This window comes from Ailuropoda melanoleuca, chromosome 9, assembly GCF_002007445.2.
Source record: "Ailuropoda melanoleuca isolate Jingjing chromosome 9, ASM200744v2, whole genome shotgun sequence".
In the NCBI taxonomy this organism is placed as follows: Eukaryota; Metazoa; Chordata; class Mammalia; order Carnivora; family Ursidae; genus Ailuropoda; species Ailuropoda melanoleuca.
Window position 1 is genome coordinate 40,034,541 of NC_048226.1, and position 16,839 is coordinate 40,051,379.

The window sequence follows — 16,839 nt, forward strand, 5'->3', positions numbered from 1 at the left end:
ATACTGTGTTAATTGACATTACAAATGAATATTCTCACCTTTACCTGTGGGTTAAATTTTTTAATATTATTTTAAAACATAAGGAAATATCCACTGAATTTAGGGAAGCCACACATAAATTCTGGCTTCTCTAATTACCTTTGGAAGATTATTTGTTCATAGATTTATGGCATATTCTCTGGAATCGTATGATCTGAAGTATAGATCATTGCCTCAAAATCTAAAACATGATATAGACATGGTAATCTTTATATAGTTGTTTGAGTCTATCTTCAAGTGATATCTGATAAAACTTAAACTACAGTAGTGTTGTGGGGCAAACGACAATCCCACTCTTCTTCCAAATCCTAACCACTTTCTTCCACGTCCACTGAATCATGTCATTCTTAGTTTCCCACTCACCTTCCTTACCTCTCTTTAACTGGAAAAAAGGAGACAAATAAAATGCAACTTCCATATGTAAAGAATAAGAAAGAGTAGTTAGAAACTGTGAAGTGTGACCTCCCCTGACTTGGAGATTAATGGGAATGCAAAAAAAAAAAAAGGGGGGGGGCTTGGAAAATGTGTGGAAAGGAAATTTCTCTGTACCCAGGATCCGCCAATTTCTGACCTATCTATAAACACAAAAGCCAAAACGTTGCTGATGAAAAAAGGTAGAAAACTTCAAATAACACTAAATGAAACACAGTTGTTCCCCTAAATTTTCTGGATACTTGTTTCACTTCCCTGAGTCTCCAATTTACACCCAGCCGCAGGCCCACCAGGCCGTTCCCGGGCTGACTCTTACTGCTCCGGCTGTCCAGCGGTCCTGCTCGCGGCGGACGCCAGGGTCGTCTCCAGCCGGCGGCCGGGCGCGTTGGCCCACGCGGCTCTCTGGCCCCAGGGCAGCAGTCACTATCAGCCGAGCAGCAGGAAACACCGAGGAGCCCCAGCCTCCACACAGGATCCACCGGTGTCCCCTGAACTTTGCGCACACGGCGAAGCCGAAGGCAGACCGCGCGCTGTGGCCGGGCTTTCGCCGGGGGTCGAGCCGCGGCGGGGCTGAGCAGAAGCCGCCCAGCCTGCGGCTCCAGCCTGGCGCCTGCAGCCCCTAGCTTCGGCACGGGCGCCCTCCCGCCGCGCTGCCGGCCGCCCGGCTCTCCGGGGCCGCCCGGCACACTGCGGGAGGAGCCGCCGGCCGCCGTGACGCGTCAGGGAGGAAACGGCGGCGCCCGGCGGCCCTGCGGGGAAGGAGGAAACGCGAGTGCGCTAGCCTCTGCGCCCGCCGCGCCAGGAGGCAGCACCGTGGAGCGGGGTAGGTGCGGGTCCTCTGGGACCCAAGGCGGGTGGGCCGGCCGCAGGGTCCGCGCGCGTCCGGGCCGCACTCGGAGCCCCCCGGGAGGGTGAGACGGGGCGGGGCGAGCGGTGCCCGGGCCTCGACTGCTGCCTCTTCTCGGAGCAAACGTGACTTTCCTGGGTCTTTGGGCAGCTCCCCTGACCCCCCAGCCCGAAAACCTCCGAGTTGGTGGAAGGGGAGAAGCAATACCCCCGGCCAGCCCCCGACTCTAAGAGTTTGTGGTCTGTTTCCTCGAGGTGAATTCAGAGTCTGCCTTTTGATTCCTAAACTCTCGAGCCGTGTCGGTGGACGGACATTGTTAACCCGGTGCGCAGCCTCCCAGCTTAGGGGAGCCGGGAACTGCGGGGGCGGGGGGGGACCCCACCGGAGGTCGAAGGAGGGTGCGAGTCACCTGCGGCGATCGGGGATGGAGGAGGCCCTGGGAGTGGAGAGCACGGGAATGAATCATTAACCTGTTGTCAGCAGACTGAAATCTGAAACTAATGCGTTACTGCCCTTAAATTCTCTGTGATTTAAACCCTTTCCGTCTCCTTTAAAGTGAATTTGGCTCTATTGATTCCCACAGCTTTAGTGTTGATATGTACCATCTAGAGTGCTCTGAGATTTTTACATTTTTGTCTTTTTTAGTGGTGGTTAGTTGGGGAGATAGAAAAGAGAAAGAACTCATCTCTTGAGACTTAAACTCTTTCATCATTTAATTTTGCACAGTAATTTCTGAACCATGAGTAGAATTTTGGTCCTGCGCAAGAGACTATATAGAGATGCAGGTACACTTGAGATGAAGGAATACATATAGAGCACTATAGTTCCCAAATCTTTATTTAAAACCATTAGACTGTTGTGTGTTTTGATGCTCTACCTTGTCTCTACGTTGAGGATTTACCCAACCTGTCTGGGAAGTGACTTATTTACTTAATAAACACTTAAATGGTTCTTACCACGGGCTTGGGCTCCTTTTTAGTGTTTTATAAATATTAACTCAAATTGTTAACACAAAATATTAAATTATAGCGGTTCCAGCAGTGAAGAGGTTGTGTGTACTTAAGTTCCCCAAGTGTCATTGCAAGAGCTTAGAAACATTAGAGGAAGTTTCAGGCATATTTTAGGACTGGGTGTGCCTTCTGGCGCACTTGGCTACCACTCCTGTAAGACAAGCCGCCACCCCTTCACTCCCTGGGGGAAGGGAGTCTGGAGCTATGGGAATGAGACCTCTTCCTTGCAGATCTCCGCCAGATCCCTAGCATCGTCCGACTGTAAGACAGTTTTTCTCATCCACCATAGTGCCCATCATTAGCTAACTCCGGAGAGACCAGAACTTCCCCCTTTTCCAACTGCCCCTACATGGAGCCTAATTTTGGTTTTAAAAGGAGCTTTGTTCCTATCTGTTTGACAGTTGATGAAACCATAGTTTAGTGAAACGTACTATAAAATAGACTGTTTTTGCTTGTACACGTCAACATAACAAATAATGCTTTGTAATTTTACTGCCCTTTGCTATTGGTAACATTGAGTTGATAGATCAACCTGGTAGGTGTCCATTTTGTGATTTGCAGACATATAGAAAGAATATTTTTCCAGAATAAAGTACCCTCTTCAAATGAGTCCTTGGCCTGATGGTAAGATTGGTAGAGACCCAAAATGGTGAATCATGGTTTTTGTCATTATGGTGATTATCAATTTGATGTCAAAATCTGCGTGTCATACTAGCTTTCTCTTTGAAGCTTTCTCTATCTCCCATTTAAATTTTCAGAGAGATGATTAAATGAGACTCTGAGCCTTATTTAATAGGATTATGAGGTGTCTCCTGGAAGCAGGAAGGCTCACTTTTCCTCTGATACAATTTATGGTACAACAGAGAGTGGCATTCATGAACTCAGTTCAGTGAAATGACTACTAACGCTTTCATGGTTTACAGAGTGCTTCCAGATATATTTGTGAAGTTGGCAGCCATTTTTTATTCCTGTTTTTACAGATGAGGAAACTGAGGCATAGAAATGTAAAATGTTTTAGCCAGGATTGTACAGCTGGTGGGAGAGAGAGCTTGAATAGAGAGCAGGTGTGTGGACAGTGCCTGGCATATGCCAGCCTGTAATTAACATTGTGGAATGAATGATTCCAAATGACTTCAGATTTCTTGCTCTTTCCAAACATTATTCTTCTCAAATACTGTAATTGACTTAGTCTAAGAGATTTCTGGGCCTATACCAATGTCTCTCAGTTACTCCAAACAGTATCTGATACAACAAACATCTTTTCCACAAAAGAGATGAGGATGCCCTTGGACTCATTTCTTAGGATTTGTCAACTCTGGTTTTTGAAAAAGCAGTAGGTTGTTTATTTTGTTCTCTTCTCAGACATCTTTCTTTTTTCCTGTGATTTGAAGATAGTTTAGATTGGAGGTATGGTTTCATTCTTTGTGTCGACAGCTTCCTTATCTCTCCCTGCTCATTGAAGGTCATTTTTAAGGACTACAAATCACTGTAGGTTTTCAGTGTCAGTGAACTCAATTAAGCTACTTAGATTTATGATCGGGTTCAAACACAATGATCATAGGTATTGTCATTTTTTTTTAAGCACCTGACACTACTACTACTGTGTTTTTTGAAATGTAAGTAAATGGTCTCTTTTTAAAAAGTTTTATTTATTTAAGCAATCTCTACACCCAGCAGGGTGCTGGAACTCACAACCCCAAGTTCAAGAGTTGCACACTTTCTGACTGAGCCAGCCAGGAGGCCTTAAAAGGTCTTTAAAAAAAAAAAAAGACCAAAAAACCCCTCAACTATTTATATCCTTCCAGTATAATCTCTGTTTCCTAAAGTATGTGACCTGCAGATAGTTAACCTTCAATTAGAGAGGAAACTATGGCCATTACCTGCAGGGAGGAATTGAGCAGCGTGTCATGGAAAAAAGAGAGATGGGGTGGCCTTTCCCATGAGGGATATTAGGTGGTAAGAAGCCCTTAATGAAGCCAGACTGAGTCATCTGCCTGTTAACATTCTTCTGTGTGGGGGTGGAATAAAATACTTTTGAAACCTGTCTTGTTTCAGAAACCACTTTACCTTTTCTGATCCTCATATTTTCTCTCTTTTTTTTAATTCATGTAAATTACTGACTAAACTGCTGATTCATGAAACTCAAATTATGTAACATGTTATTCCTGACAGAAACAGCTCCCACATTATTTTAAGGGACTCAATGCTTCTGTTTTCCTTTACCTATTCCATTCCTTATGGTGGCATCTTTGTTCTCATTTCACTTTTTTTTTTCTGTTTCATGGAGAAAAGTAAATCTAAGAGGTGCTGATTCCACATCTTGTAGTTCATGTCAAAGTAATTTTAACTCAGTTCTTTGAATTGTCATTGCTGAGAAAGACAACGTGGAAATCAAATGTTGAAGGCTGAGTCAGAGCATCGATAAGTAAAATTTTATTACCTGTCTGAAGCTGAGCCAGGGGGTTTTCAAAGGGAATTAGGGCAGTGTACAATATCCTTGCTTTTGTCCAGTTTCCCAGGACCTCTCCTATTTCCCACAGGTCCTGAATACCTGTCTTGGTCCATCTCCTTGTAGCCACTATTTCTTCTATTATTCAAAACCAAAATCTGTTTTCCTTGGGGGGGGGGATGTAGGTGAGTGAAAGGAGGGTGAAGGGAATTGTTGTAGGGTAAGAGATTGATAATATATAAGAGGGAAGACAGGAGATGTGTGAGTGAAGTAAGAGATATTTAGTGAGCTCTCATGGTGGATTTGTGCAGAGTACTGGCCTCCCCCAATGGGGCCATAAATATAGGGAAGACTTACATGGGATCAAAGAATGTGTGGCAAGGATTAAAAACAGCTACTGGTGTGTGATATTGGCAGGCAGAGCTCCTTTGTACCACCAAGTGGGGAAGGAGCGTTATAGGTAGCTGTTGTTTCGGGCCACCATATGAGTTTGTCTGCAGATAATTCAAATGTAGAGGGCTGGTTTTGTGGCTTTTAACTTGAGAATAGGAATGATTTGACAGGCTTTTGGTTGCGTAAAGGCCTGGATTTTGTACCTTTTTAAAGTCATACATTTTTTGAAGACTGTCTATAGTGTTGAGATAATGTTATTCCTTTTACTCTTTTGTGATTTTAAATAAGTGACATTGTATTTGCATTGCCTATAGTAATGAATATGATTCAGGTTAATTGCTTCCATTCAGGTTTCTGATATATTTACTATGCCGGTCAATACCAAACTTTTTTTTCTGTAGGTAAAATAGACTTCATATATAATCATTCATACACAAAATTGGACTCGGTGATGGACTAGCCATTCCACAGACAGCTGGATGAAATGTCCTCAAGTACAGTGGGGCTAGTGACTAGAGTCATTAGTAGGACTTGACTAATTATTTGCTCGAGTTCAAAAATGAGAAGGACCTTTATTACTCTAGTTATTTACCTCCCTGTTTTTTAAATAAAAATGGATTAAAGTTAAAATGATCTGGTTTCCAACTCAGTGTCCATATATGCAGACAAACATACATGTAGGACCAAGTGTATAACCTACATAATCTAATGCACATGTATGTTACATGTATGACTAGCTAAGAAGGAGTATAAGAATCATATCCTTAGTTTCCCAAGAAAACACTATACGTCATCTCTTTCCCTCATTTTAATTTTATTATTGTCTCATATTTTATAAACATTTTAATTACAAAGGTATGCATGCCTTTAAATTCAAGCAACTGAGAAGGATGTTAAGTAAAAAATGAGTCCTCTCCACTCTAATCTTACCCATTTCTCAGTTTTATATCCTGGTAGACTTTTCCCCACATTCATGTAAATTTGTATATCTATAAATGTACATGGAGGTTTTGTTTTTAAATATTTTGTTTATTTATTTGTCAGAGAGAGAGAGAGAGCACAAGCAGGGGGAGTGGCAGGCAGAGGGAGAAGCAGGCTCCCCACTGAGCAAGGAGCCAGATGCAAGACTCCATCCCTGGACCCTGGGATCATGACCTAAGCTGAAGGAAGACACTTAGCCAACTGAGCCACCCAGGTGTCCCATGTATATTGAGTTGTTTTTTTTTTAATAGGAATCATTCTACCCATTATACTCTTTTGTTTCTTATTTAACACTTTATCATCTATACATCTATAGATCTACATAAATTTTGACAGCTACATAATGTTCCCTTGCATAGCTAATAACTTACTCATTTTCTAGCTCCATTACTTATATGTTCCCTCTTTTGTATCTTTTAAAATATATTTAAATCACCAAAGTAATACATTTTTTCAAGAGACATTTAAAGAACAAGAGAAACTAAGAATTACCAGTAAACCTACCATCCATTAATAATTGCTATTAATATTTTAGAGTACATCTTTCTAAACTTCTGTGTGTATCCATATTTTCAATGCCATTTAAAAAATTTCTCTTATACAGGCTTGCTTTGTTGGTTAGAAATCATGTTTATGTAGCCAACCAATGTCATAGATTCCATGCATGTTTAAACCAGGTATTCTGCCATACCCTAAACCTGGATAACACTCATGGAAATTTATCCCACTGCTCATCAAGGGGGTGAGGTGAGGGTACGTGGGTGGACTGATAAATCCATCCAAATCAGCATAAATCTTTCCAACGGAGGTCAGTTAATACTTGTATTTTAAGCACATCTAAAAGACAAGATGTTTAGGAAGAGAGATGATGGAATAGCCATATATAATTTTGATCGCTACAGGAGCAGCAGAAGTAATGGACTTGAACCAAGGAAAAGTGTTAAATTCAGTTAAAAATGAGAACAGCTGAACTTTAGATGTTTTGAAACAGTCTCCTAATGATAAGCACATGGTTTGGAGTGCTTGGTTTAACAAAGCTCCCACCAATGGTAGGAATAGATGATCTTGAAGTTCCTTGTGATCCTATTCTATTATAGGCTGTCTCAGAGTTAGTAACACTTGTCTTAGTATAATTTCATGCATACAACTCCCTAGTTGCATACTAACTCCACCAGTCTTCCCAGATGGCATCTGTCCAGGCTAACATCGCTCCACCCACTGAGCATGGGCACAGCTATCACCCACACGTTCTTCCTAGGTCTTCTTGCCGCCTTTCCCCCTTTCTGGAAGTTTAGTACCTTTTGACCTTTTTCTTTTTTCCTTTTCTTCCAGCTTCTGCTTTCAGGAAATTTCTGTTCTTTCTCCATCCCACTCTCTTCATTTTGGTCTTGAGCAAAAAAGATACTAATCATGGTGATACAGTTAAGAACAAGCCTTTAATAAGCAAAAAGAAAGCTTTTAGTTTGGGAGGGAAGGTAGACATTATAAAGAACTAGTGGTTTCAACCTTCAAAACCCTTGAGAATACCCAGTAATTCCTTTCAAAATTTCCGCAGAAGTCTCCATCCACCTCCTCTTCTGTAAATAAGCTGGTTTTCCTTCAGCATTGGCATGTATAATAAAATTTAAAACTGTTTATAATTGAGGGGGGGAGTTCATGTCATTGCAATAGCATTGTTTTGTGCTACTTTTTCCCCATTGAAGATGTTAGCTATATTATGGATTGAATAGACTGTTTTAGATAAGACGACTCTTCCCTTCAGAAAATACATCTAGTTCTGGATATCTGGTTTAAAACAATCTCTTTGGTTTTAAGTAAGTTGAAGACTTAGAAGGCTATTTTAGATAAAAGGTTAGCAATCTTTGAGAAGTGGTATGTCAAGATTCCAAACCCTTTCTTTCCAGATTTTCATCAGCAGAGATATGCTTTGGTGAGAAGCATAGATCGGCCTTTCATCCTTAGGAGTCAGAGAAGAAGCAATACTGGTTGCAAGAATGTTAGGTTGCCACCGGAGACTCTCCCAAGTCAGGCCCAGGTAGCCGACTTCATCAGCTCTCCTGTAAAGGTGCTTTGGCCAGACGTTTTGAGGAGCTCCACACCAAGACAATAGCTGCTTAAGCTACACTGAGAAGAAAGGCCTGTTTTTTTCATAAATATTAATGAAAAAGATTTTTTTTTAAAGATTTTATTTATTTATTTGACAGAGACAGCCAGCGAGAGAGGGAACACAAGCAGGGGGAGTGGGAGAGGAAGAAGCAGGCTCTTAGCGGAGGAGCCTGATGTGGGGCTCGATCCCAGAACACTGGGATCACGCCCTGAGCCGAAGGCAGACACTTAACGACTGAGCCACCCAGGCGCCCCTAATGAAAAAGATTTTGAAAAGACATTTTTATGCGGCTTTCAAACAACATGATGCTAAAATTGATGCTGGCTTAAACATCCAAGTTCTATATCATTCGCTTATTTGAACTGGGTCAGTAAACATCCAGAAGTTAAGACTTTGCTATAATTTTTAAAAAATGTTCTTGCTTTTGTAGTTCTTTGTGTACATAGTTGGGATTTAATACATTCTGACATAAGTAGCTCTCTTTTCTGATTGATCTCCTGTTACCCCTACTCTCTCTTCTCATGAATATTTGGTTTAAGTTTTTTTGTCTGTAAGGCAGTGATTTCTTTTTAATTAATGAAAGATAAGACACTCATATGTCTTAGCGGAGAACATTTTTTAAGAGATTTATAAGACTGTGCTCCCTTTTCTCCTTGAATTTTTTTTCCTGCCTTTGGATTTCCTTTATTCTGTTCCCACTGACATTAACATCATTTATGTTTCGCCTTTTAAAAGTCCACATGTGTGCAAACAAAAGTCCCTGTCCTGCTGAATTTATTTGTTGCTTTCATTGGACATTTAGGATTAAAAATTTGCCTTTGGAGTGCAGAATGGTATTGATAAATTGATACTTTTATGTGGAAAAAAATGAAAGAAAAAGGATGTATTTTTTGCCTTGCTTGTCTAGGTATAGAGAGACTCTGGAAGGCTACTAAGAAATTAACAGTGTTTATCTATTTGGGATTGGGTGGTGAGAGCTGGGTGGGTAGGGACACGGGTGGGAAAGCAGACCTTTCCCTGTGTCTTTTTTATATTCTCTTGGTTTGAACCATGTCAATATGTAACCCATTGTAAAAATCATTTTTAAAATCACGTCCATTGGTTTCCTGACTTATAGAAAATAAATCTATCCTTTTCTGTTTTCCCTTTTCCATATGTCTTTAGGAAAATTGTTTTATTTTTTCCAATAACATGATTTTATATATTTTATTTATTTTTTGAAGTTTTATTTTAATCCCAGTTAGCATACAGTGTTTTATTAGTTTCAGGTGTAAAATATAATGATTCCACAATTTTATACATTACTCAGTGCTCATGATGACACGTGTACTCTTTAGTTCCCATCACCTATTTAACCCATTCCCCCCACCCACCTTCCTCTGGTAACCATCTCTATAATTAAGAGTCTGTTTCTTGATTTGTCTCTCTCTCTCTCTCAAAAGTTGTTGTTTTAAATCTTTTTAAAAGAATCCTGGTGTAGTCTAGTCTCAAAGGACCATTTTGTGGGCATCTTGACCTGTTCCCTTCTGCTTTCTCAAGTGTGGCGTCTTAAGATTCAGTATGAAGCCTTCTCTTAAGAAATTTTGATCCTGCAAATACAGCCAAGCCTTAAGTTCTTGTTGGCTTATTTGATGAATCGTTTAACTGAAATTTTCTGCAACATTCTGCCAACTGGATATTCAGTTGTTTCCTAATAAAACTGCCAGGCAATAACAACATAATTACTGCAAAGTTAGTAGATTTTTTTCCCCCATGGTATCTTGTATCTTATCATCATCATTATAATTTACCTACTTAAGAGTATATGAGTTTCATACTTGTAGAAAATAAAGGATGGTTTCCTTTGATATTTACATAATTCTGCCCTTTTTAGTACACACTAAGCCAAACAGTTTCTTTCATCTGGACTTTTGTAGTTTTTGTCATTTGTGACCTGTATTTTACTTTGCGGAGAGCAAAGAGAAAGGAATTAATATTTGTTGAGTATCTACCATGTACTAGGTGCTTTAAGACATTATTATTATTATTTTTAAAGATTATTTATTTGAGAGAGAGAGTGATTGCGCACAGCAGGGGGAGGGGCAGAGGGAGAGGGAGACAGGCAGACTTTGTGCTGAGCAGGGAGCTGGACAACGCATGGCCCTATCCCAGGACCTGAGATCATGACCTCAGCTGAAATCAAGAGTCTGACGCTTAACCAACTGAGCCACCCAGGTGCCCCAAAACGTTTTTTTATTAAATATTCAGAATAACTCTGGGGAGTAGGTGAGTAGTTTTATTTTACAGATGAGCAAATTGGGGCTTAGTAAGGTTTTGAAGGGAGCTATATGTAAGCAACACAGGGCAGAGTTGATCTGAACCCTAGGAGGTCTCCTGTGCCTTTGAGGAGGGGGTAAAGGCTGACTCGGCTTAAACCCCTCATCTGAAAGAACAGGCAGAATTGATTCACGGATAACTCAGATTACCATCTGCTGTGAGGTAGTGATTAAATGAGCTTGAAGACTGGTTTTTCAGGGGCACCTGGGTGGCTCAGTTGGTTAAGCGTCTGCCTTTGGCTCAGGTCATGATCCCAGGGTCCGGGGATCAAGCCCCACATCAGGCTCCTTGCTCTATGGGGAGCCTGCTTCTCCCTCTCCTCCTGCTTGTGCTCACTTGGTCCCTCTCTCTCTCTGTCAAATAAATGAAATCTTCAAAAAAAAAAAGAAGATGACTGGCTTTACAGTTTTACTTAATTTTTCTGAGATTACATTATTTTAATTTAGTAACTGGTGCCAGACTTCAAGAAGAAAGCTGACTGAAAATGTTTTAAATATCATATATTTCTTGCTTAATAGAAAAGGGCCTAAAATTCTAAATTTAATTACTGAATGGGTTAAATTCTGAATGTACAGGTTTTGAATGTCTTATGTTGGTATCTGCAGAGGTGTTAAACTCCTACTATTAGCAACCAATGCCCAGTGAAATTTGCCAACTCTAACAAATGCTGTTGTCATGCTATTGTCTAAAATCGTTTAAAGATGATAATCAGCAGCACTCATATAAATCTGGAGATAGAGCCATCAGCAGGTATGGTCAATCATTATGCTGATCTTTGTTGGATGTTAGCTAATGTAGGTATACCATGTATCTTGGCAGTTACTAGGATGAGCTCGTGTTTAACCAAGTAAGAATGAAAGAACATTTTATGTCTCAATTGATATTATTCCATTATCTAATGTATTTATGTTCTGGGCAAAGACGGTAAGAAAGATATTGAGGAAATTCAAGTGATTAGAAAGTTTAAAAAGAAGCAGAAGGTCACAGATAGTGAATGAACAGGACAGAATAAACCCACCCACAACATACTCTGGAATCTGTTACACTTAATACTTTAAATTTTTTTAAATTTTTATATTCTTTTTCCATTGAATTAACTTGGCATCCATGTAAAAAATCAATTGACCATAAATGTAAACATATATTTCTGTACTCTCATTTTTATTCTAATACCAGTGCCCACTGTCTTAATTAGTTCAGTGTGGCTTTGTAGTAAGTTCTAAAATCAGGAAGTATGAGTCCTCCAACTTTGTTCTTTTTCAAGATTGCACTATTTTGGGGCTATTGAATTTCATATGAATTTTAGAATCTGCTTGCCAATTTATAAAAAAATGGTAACTGGGATTTTGATAGGGATTACATTGAATCTGTAGATCAATTTGGAGAATATTGCCATCTTAATGATATTTTGTGTTCAGATCCATGAACATGGGTTGTTTTTCCATTCATTAAGATCTTTTATAGTTTTTCAACAATGTTTGTAGTTCTCAGCGTATGTCTTGTGCTGCTTTTGTTAAAATTTATTCCTAAATATTTTATTCTTTTTGATACTGTTGTAAATGGAATTGTTTTCTTAATTCATTTTATGTTTTCTCATTGCTACTCTATAGAAATACAACTGATTTTTTTAATTGAGGTATAATTAACATAATGTATTAGTACAATTTTTATTTTTTTAAAAGATTTTATTTATTTATTTGTCAGAGAAAGAGCGAGAGAGAGCACAAGCAGGGGGAGCAGCAGAGAGAGAAGGACAAGCAGACGCCCTGCTGAGCAAGGAGCCCAATGTGGGACTCGATCCCAGGACCCTGGGATCATGACCTGAGCGAAGGCAGACACTTAACTGACTGAGCCACCCAGGAACCCAGTACAATTGATTTTTAAATATTGACCTTGTATTTTTAATCTTGCTGAATTTATATATTAGTTTGAATAGTTTTTTGGTGGATTAATTAGGATTTTCTATATACAAGATTATATTATCTGCACATAGAGATAGTTTTACTTCTTCCTTATCAATCCAAATGCCTCTTATAATTTTTTCTTGCCTAATTGCTCTGGCTAGAACCTCCAGTACAATGTTGAATGGAAGTGAAGAGAGCTGATATCCTTGTCTTATTCCTGATAACAGGGGAAGAGCATTTAGTCTTTCATCATTACATGTGATGTTAGCTGTGGGTTTTTTATAGATGCCCTTTATTAGTTTGAGGAAATTCTCTTCTTAGTTTGCTGTGATTTTATCATTAGCGTGTTAGATTTTTCAAGTGACTTTTCTGCCTCTATTGAGATGATTGTGTAGTTTCTGTCCTTTATTTTGTTAATACAGTATATTACATTTGATTGGTATTCAGATGTTAAACCAACTTTATATTCCTGGAATAAATCACATTTGGTCACGGTATATAATACCATAATATGTTGCTGGATTTGATTTTCTGGTATTTTGTTGAGGATTTTTGCACCTATATTCATCTGTAATTTTCTTGTGATATCTTTATTTGGTTTTGTTATCAGGGTAATACTGGCTTCCTTGAATGAGTTCCTTCCTCTTCTTTTTCCTTGGGGGGGTGAGAGTTTATGAAAGATTAATATTAATTTTTCTTTAAGCTGGACCTTAGCTTTTATTTGTGGGAAGTTTTGATTACTAATACAGTCTCTTTACTTGTTACATATCTCTTTAGATAGTTTCTATTTCTTTAGTTTGTTTTGGTAGTTCTTTTCTTCTACAAATTTGTCCATTTCATCTAGGTCATCTAATTTGTTGGTGTACAACAAATTTTTACTTCTCTGAGATTGATAGTGATGTTCCCATTCATTCCTTATTTTAATAATTAGTCTTCTCTCTTCTTTTTCTTTTTTTTTAAAGATTTTATTTATTTATTTGAGAGAGAGAGCACGCAAGAGAGGGGGAGGGGCAGGAGGAGAAGCAGGCTCCAAGCTGAGCAAGGAGCCTGATGCGGGACTCTATCCCAGGACCCTGGGATCATGACCAGAGCTGAAGGCAGACACTTCACTGACCGAGCCACCCAGGCATCCCTAGTCTTCTCTCTTCTTGATCAGTATGGCTAAAGGTTGCCAACCTTGTTAATTTTTTTTCGAAGAACCAACTTTTGGTTTTCTCTATTGTTTTGCAATTCTCTGTTTCATTGATTTCTACTCTAATCATTATACTTCCTTTTGTTTGCTTTGGGTTTACATTGATCTTCTTTTTCTAGTCTCTTAAGGTGGAAATTTAAGCTGTTGATTTTTAGATCTTCTTTTTTAATGTAGGTGTTCACAGTTACACAGGTCCCTCCAAACACTATATTGAGTTCTAGAAGGCTTGGTTTGTTGTGTTTTCGTTTTCATTTATCTGAAAGTATTTCCTAATTTCCCTTGTGATTTCTTTTTTTTTTTCTTTTTTCTTTTTTTTTCCCTTGTGATTTCGTCTTTGACCGCTTGGTTACGTAAGAATATGTTGTTTAATTTCCACATATTTGTGAATTTGCTGAATTTCCTCTTGTTATTGCTTTCTAATTTAAATCCATTGTTTTCTGAGAACATACTTTGTATGATTTCTGTCTCTTTAAATTTAATGGGGCCTTCTTATGGCCTAATACATTGGCTTTCCTAGAGAATATTTTATGTGTATGTGAGAAGATCGTGTTTTTTTTCCCTGTTGGTAGGAATGTTCTATAGCTGTCTATTAGGTCTCATTGTTTTATAGCGTTGTTTATGTCTTCTCCTTCCTTATTGATCTTCTGCTTAGATATTCCCCTTAATACTTTTAAGGCATTATTTTAATGTTTCATATTAGTATAAATATAAAAACTTATTATCAAGATAAAAGACTCAAATGTGAACTTGTAATGTTGAGTGGGTTACTTAAACAAAATTAAAATTAAAAGTCATTTACTTTCACTACTTTTTAATATTAAAATTTAAATGTAACTTAAGTTCAGTGGTATTTTCTCAGATCCATGATTCTTTTGTGTCTATGTGACAGGATTTGCTAATAAAGTGCACTAAAATATTTTTTTCAAATAGTATTGACACTCATCTCATCTCAAATGAATCAACACTCTTATTTGATCAACTTACCTGCTAGGAATTAAGAGTTTACTTGCTAACATGTGGTAGAGGTGACAGCTCCAAAAAATGTAACAAATAGCACCACATCTTCACCCTAACCAGAACTGGTGAATAGTTGAATTTTCTTATTTTTCATTTTCTCTCTCTCTTTTTTAATAGATTTTATTTTATTTGAGAGAAAGCACAAATGGAGGGTGGGGCAGAGGGAGAAGCAGATCTCAGAATTTGGGGCTTGATCTCAGGACCCCCAGCCAAAGGCAGCCACTTAACTGACTGAGCCACCCAGGCGCCCCTTATTTTTCATTTTCAATGGTAACATTATTTGATCTAGACCTACATGAATTCTATGAAATACACATTTCAAAATTTGCAGTGGTAAAAAGGCCATGTGAAATTCCATTAATAGGCAATTTAAAATTTATCGATGTATGAATACCAGTAAATTCTTTTCCTCAGCTAAAAATACTTGGACATTTTAGTGCCATGTGTTTGTGAAGACAATATAATTTTACTTTGTAGTATATATGGAAATTATAATGCATTTTAAAATAGACTGTTGTTTTGAGATTATAAAAAAGCAAATAGCCACATTTTAGTGTGTGTGTGTGTGTGTGTGTGTGTGTGTGTGTGTTTTAACTGTAGTTAGAATGATCTCTGATTTAATGAATCCTGTCATCTAACAGTGACTGTTTTGGAAGGCCATTTGGCCTAGGTAGATGCAGGGTGTGGGTCAGGGGCACCTGGGTGGCTCAGTCAGTTAAGCAACTGCCTTGGGCTCAGGTTATGATCTCAGGGTCCTGGGATCGAGCCCCACATCAGGCTCCTTCCTCAATGGGGAGCCTGCTTCTCCCTGTCCCTCTGTTCCCCTTCCTGCTCATTCACGTTCTCTCTCTCAAATAAATAAATTTTTTTAAAGGGTGTGGATCAGAATATAGAGGAAAAATTGGACATTTCTAGATTACCCAGATTTTTGGATTATTAGAGGCAGCAGCAGTTTAGGAGAAAGCATAGATTGGAGAACAGAGTTGCTACAGAAGAATCAAAAACAATGTGATATGGAAAAAGTATAGACGTGGATGACTGAGGAGGAGGCAGCTGCAGAAGTTTTTAGAGGTCCTTGGCAAAGAAGCCAGTGCACAGAAATGGGTTCGTAGGTTTTCTAAATCTTTATCTACCTCTGGGAGGGAAATTTCTGAGAGTGAAGTGTGTCGTTGGAGCACATCCTCTTAAGCAGTGTAGTTATTGCAGTAATCGAATTTCCTCTTTCCATTTAGATCATGTGGCAGTATTCTCTGTTGGCAACACGAAACGTCCAAAGGGGTGAATGTGACTGTTTTTTTAAGTGTTTTAAAAATCTTATGAGCTAACTTAGAAAAGTGATGATGGATGTAAAAATCTTTGGCATAGTAAAGGGCACAAAGTAGGAATGTGATAAATATTGGCTGATAATAACCGATCCATAATATTCTATAATACTTAATAGCCTTGTCTAGGGAATTTAGAAAGCCCCAGTTATAGTGTTAGATGTGCCACTAACTTATTAAGGGATCCTTAGCAAGTCACTTGATTTTCTTTGATTATAAATTATGAAATTTCCTTCTACCTCTAAAATTCTATGGTTCTATTAAATCCATATAGAAAAAAAAGCTTTAAATAAAGATTATTATTTTAATAGAGGTGGAAGTTTTGTTGTTTTTCACAACTTTTACAATTTTAGCTAGGGTACACTCCATGAATAAGATTCTTTATAGCATTATCTAAAGCCAACCACTGATTTATTTGAAAACAAAGGGTTTCTTTACAGTGTCATTTAGCCTGGCTTTGCCATGAATCCAAGAATTATTCTACACTAATCAGAGAACAGTAATTCAGTTGTACTTAAATTTAGAGTTCCACACAGCCATTCACGAGAGATGAATTGAGGTGAACAAGTACTTCTAACTTAATTTGCAAAAGTTCTAAAATGTACGGGTGGAATGCTCTGTAGGAAAGTGAAAGATGAAAAGTAGGTTGAAAGTGTGGCTCAGATCAAGCAAAGCTGTTGGAGAAACGATTGCTACTTTTTGTTATATTTTCTGATCTGTGTGATTTCTAGGAAAAAATTAGTGATGTAAATTGTAGGAGCATTTTTACCATTTTGGAATGTTGGTGTATGGTGTGGCTATTAGATAATGAATCGGTATGGTTGGTCGTT

The 16,839-nt window shown here is 38.6% G+C and overlaps 1 protein-coding gene across 6 annotated transcripts in view; it reads left to right on the forward strand.

The window, feature by feature from the left end:
• Positions 1 to 16,839, forward strand: part of LOC100475793 (serine/threonine-protein kinase Sgk3) — a 166,861-nt gene that overhangs the window by 32,651 nt on the left and 117,371 nt on the right. For 2 of the 6 annotated variants that reach the window (XM_002916376.4, XM_011221205.3), the window contains exon 1: positions 1,152 to 1,294. The exons of 1 other annotated variant lie outside the window; for it this stretch is intronic. The gene's annotated coding sequence lies outside the window, so the exon portion shown is untranslated. Of the gene's footprint in view, positions 1 to 1,146; positions 1,295 to 16,839 lie in introns of those variants that run through there. 3 more of the 6 variants (XM_034668144.1, XM_011221209.3, XM_019796554.2) reach the window with 3 other exon arrangements.